The sequence below is a fragment of the Pyrus communis genome, chromosome 12 (genome assembly GCF_041283825.1).
Source record: "Pyrus communis isolate YQ-2024b chromosome 12, ASM4128382v1, whole genome shotgun sequence".
Lineage (NCBI taxonomy): Eukaryota > Viridiplantae > Streptophyta > Magnoliopsida > Rosales > Rosaceae > Pyrus > Pyrus communis.
The window spans coordinates 7,076,352-7,080,692 of NC_142576.1; the positions used below are offsets into that span (position 1 = coordinate 7,076,352).

General features: G+C 38.5%; 1 pseudogene; it reads left to right on the forward strand.

The window, feature by feature from the left end:
* Window positions 1–2,052: 2,052 nt before the first annotated feature.
* On the forward strand, window positions 2,053–2,844 carry LOC137744287 (steroid 5-alpha-reductase DET2-like; annotated as a pseudogene).
* The last annotated feature ends 1,497 nt before the right edge of the window (window positions 2,845–4,341 follow it).

Genomic DNA, 4,341 nt, shown 5'->3' on the forward strand with positions numbered 1-4,341 from the left:
TTCTAATTGTTGATGTGTGTGGAATTAAAAAACAAAACAAAACAAAAAAACTAGCGGATATTGATAACCATTAGTCGTTCAAACTTGAACTCAAATGTCAACAAAATCGATGCACTACTAGTTCTTATTCACTTAGTGATGGATCTCCGAGTAGTTTCAGTTAGACACAAGAAAATTTGGGTTGGAATAGTCATACCACGATATTTACAGGGCACTTTTCGGAAAACACATAATTCTTCGTTGGTCCTTCATCAAACCACATGCTTATCTTATCTAGTGTAAGAATTGTCTTAATAAAACAGCTTAGTTACCCACCAACATTTGGGAAACATCATTTGCCAAATCATACTAACTGAATTTCAAAAGTAAGTTAACGGTAAAGATTAATATTGCCTAGTTCCTCACCATCATATTTATTATTGTTGAATAAGTTTAAATTTCGAGATATGTATAATAGATAGACACAGATTTTAAAATTTAAACAAATACAATGATAATAAATAAAGCATCACTTGAAGGTTGTGAGAAAAAACAACCCTCCAGTTACCACCCGCGTTGGGTTTAGGACCACATTTGGGAGAGATTTTTCAGTGTGATCGGAACACGGAATGATACACCATGTGTCACTATATAAATAGTGAAATATATGTGTTAAAAAATTAATAACTTAAAAAGTAAAATTTCCCACAAGTTATATAAAAATAACCATCACTTATATAAAAATACGTAATATATCATTCGTGTCAAAAAATTTCCCTACATTTGAATGCACACCTGCCAAACAATCCCTTCCAAAAGACCCACCAAATTAGCTGATGTACTTTCCAGAATCAAATCATCATTATTTGACAATCACAAAGTGCAGGCCAATTGCCCGACAAAATTACCTCAAAATTAGCGAACAAATCCGATCTTAATCCAATCCCATCTAGCTTTTATCCCTTCCCCACTTCACTGCAAACTCCGTGTAAACACGAAAAATTCCTGAAAACAAGAAACAAGAATACGTGTACAAAATATATTTTTGTGTTTAATGATTTTGGGTTACAATCTCTTTGTAATTTGATCCTCTGATTCTATCTTCGTAGGGTGTAGGTTTGTGGATGAGCTGTTGATCCAAAAGGTCGTCGGGGCTTGATCTAAGGATGAACAGTTGATGAATGGATCTTCAAGGGGCGTTGGGCTTGATCTTGAAGAATGGGTGTATGAGTTTGTTGAGGTTGTTGATCCAAAGGGCCGTTGGGGCTTGATCTTAGGATGAACGGATGATGAACGATGAACACTTTCTTCAAGGGCCGTCGGGGCTTGATCTTGAATAATGGTTGTGTGGATTTCTTCAAGGGCTTTTGGGCTTGATCTTGAATGAACGGATGATGAACGATGAACACTTTCTTCAAGGGCCGTCGGGGCTTGATCTTGAATAATGGTTGTGTGGATTTCTTCAAGGGCTTTTGGGCTTGATCTTGAAGGTTGATGGATGAACGGATCTTCAAGGCTTTTGGGCTTAATCTTGAAGAACGATTGGATGTGTGAATTTGTTGAGGTTGTTGATCCAAAGGGCCGTTGGGGCTTGATCTTTAGGATGAACGGATGATGAACGATGAACACTTTCTTCAAGGGGCCGTCGGGGCTTGATCTTGAGTCGGTGGAAGTTCTTCAAGGGCCGTTAGGGCTTGACCTTGAAGGAGGATTTGACGAAGAACGAAGATAGCTTTCTTGGTCCTTTGAGATTTGCTTGAGAGCTTTAGAGTTTCAAAGCTTCAAAGTTTTGGTGTGATGTAAATTCCTTTCTTTCTTTCTTCCCTTCCTTTCAAAATGAATGTCTTGGCTTCCTATTTATAGAATTCCAAAACTTGATTTTTGGATTTAAATAATCAGATGAAATAAATCATTTCTGCCAGGTAATGACACGTGTCCTATTTGATGACTTTTCCAATTTATTTCAATTTTTCGTTGAGTCACACGCTACATGTAAAATTTATGTGACACGTGAGCGTTGAAATTTTATTTATTGGTCAACATTCACTTCACCGAAATTTCGATGTCCACACTCCGATCATCTTCCATTTCTCACATGGCATTATCAGATCAGACCTTCTTCCACAGCCGTCTCCTCGCTTTCTACCTCATAGCTCCCCCAAACCTTCATCTCACTCCGGTTCCTCCAAGCCCCCTACGGCAAGCCCCACCATGTCTCCTCCCCTCGCCTGGTTCTTAATGGTCATGGAAAGCCCAACTCTCTGGCTCACACTCCTCCTTTTCCCCTCCGGCTGCCACTCGTCCAACCCAAAAGCCCTTTTGCTCATGACCCCTTTCTCTGCCACTATTTACACCGCACCATCCTCTTCTCGCTCCTCCTCCACCGCAACACCGCCAGTTCAAAATCCTCCACCGGCTGTTTTCCGGTGAGCGTGGCGACGATGGCATTTGGGTTCAATATGTTGAATGCGTATCTTCAGGCCAGGTGGGTTCCTCAGTACAAAGATTATGAATCCGACGGGTGGTTTTGGTGTCGGTTTGTGCTTGGGTTGGCAGTGTTTGGTTATGGCATGGGTGTAAATATTTGTTCTGATAGGGTCCTTGTGGGGTTTAAAAAAGAGGGTGGAGGTTTAAAGTGCCAAAAGAGGGTTGGTTTGAGTTGGTGAGCTGAGTTGCCCAAACTACTATGGGGAGATAATGGAGTGGGTAGGATGGGCAGTGATGACGTGATCATGGGCAGGGTTAGGCCTTGTTTGGCAGCTCGGACTGTAATGACTATTTCTGTCGGATATGATAAATAGTCATTGGATAGTACTAACTAAATTAATCGAACGTTTGGTGCAGTATCAGACTAATGATCGTATTATTTATACTGTGTTTGATATTATACTGGATAGGAGGAATCAAACTTAAAATAAAATTTAAAAAAAAAAGTGATCATTTTTTTGTTCCCAGGTCTCTCCGCACCCCCCAAACACCCTCCCTTTCTGTCCCAAATTCTTCTTCCCCAACTGCAGAAGAATCCCAAATAAATTCAAATAGTCAGTTGCAGAAAAATCCCAAATTGAAATCATCTCTCCGCCGCACCATGTTTCTTTGCAAGACCGCAATTGCAGGGGAGGACGGCAAGTAGGTGATGAGGAAGGCCACAAGGAGAGGACGACTGATGCGTGATTTATATGCGCACAAATTAAACCCTCTTTTCGTCCAATTGTAGTATATGTATAAGTAGGGATCGTTCTGGACCGGGGATTAGGAGGGATTGTTAATCACTTGGATTTGACTCAAAAACGTAAAAACACAATATAAAATACTAAACTAGACTCAAAGAATGCAAAACTAAATGCTTAAAACACTCAAACAAACCAAAAGACTCAAAACAACACAAACACACTCAAATCTGCCTAAAAACCACTTTCTGGGCAGATTTGAGCACAAACACAAATTTGGACGAATTTGTTTAACAAATTGAATCAAAACACTTATAAACACAAACTAAAAGTATTTCTAACTAATCTAACACTTTAAAATAAATGGGGATTGAGGTTTGGACGAAAATAAACTAAATGGACAGATTCTAATTAAAACAGATTATAAAAACGAAATTGATGAAATGGAATGAATGGATGAAAGAATAGCTAAGGGGTTCTTCTCCACACATGTTACACTTACATAATAAAAAGATTTCCAATTGCATTTCAATAAATTATGAAACTCATCACCCCGGGTTAATTAGGTCCGCTTAAATTAACCGTCAAGTTTTCCTTAAGTTAATGAATTGGATGGGTTAGCGCAACGCAATTCACAACATTCTCCAAAAGTCCTTTACGTGAACAGCACAATAAAGATACAATCAAAGATCATTAAGCATTATGAAAACTATAAGTGTTGACGAGGCATTCGTTACTATGGAATACGCATGAAACTTATGCCAAGAATTCGTTTAACGCGATTGTTTATAAGCAACCTCCACTACTTGTGAATATAAGTTCATAACGATTAGGTGAAACTCACTTATATTCTAGCGTCATATTCATGCATGAAAATTAAGCGTGCACTCTCAATAAACATACATAAATAAGTTATCAATCAAACGGTTAAACAAATTGAATCCACAACTTATGAAACGCAATTAGAAGTAATCAAATCAAAATGCAAGCATAAACATTTATTTCAAATCCCCCCCTAGCCAAGGGGGGTTTAGTACCTCATACGTACAAAATAAAGAGAATCAAAGAAACACCTAAACATTCCAACAACTCAAACTTGAATTGTATGAACGTTTAGGCCCTCTTCTCTTCCATTCCTCATTCGTACAAAACAAAGAGTATTGAAATTAAACATTGAAATCAAAGAAACACC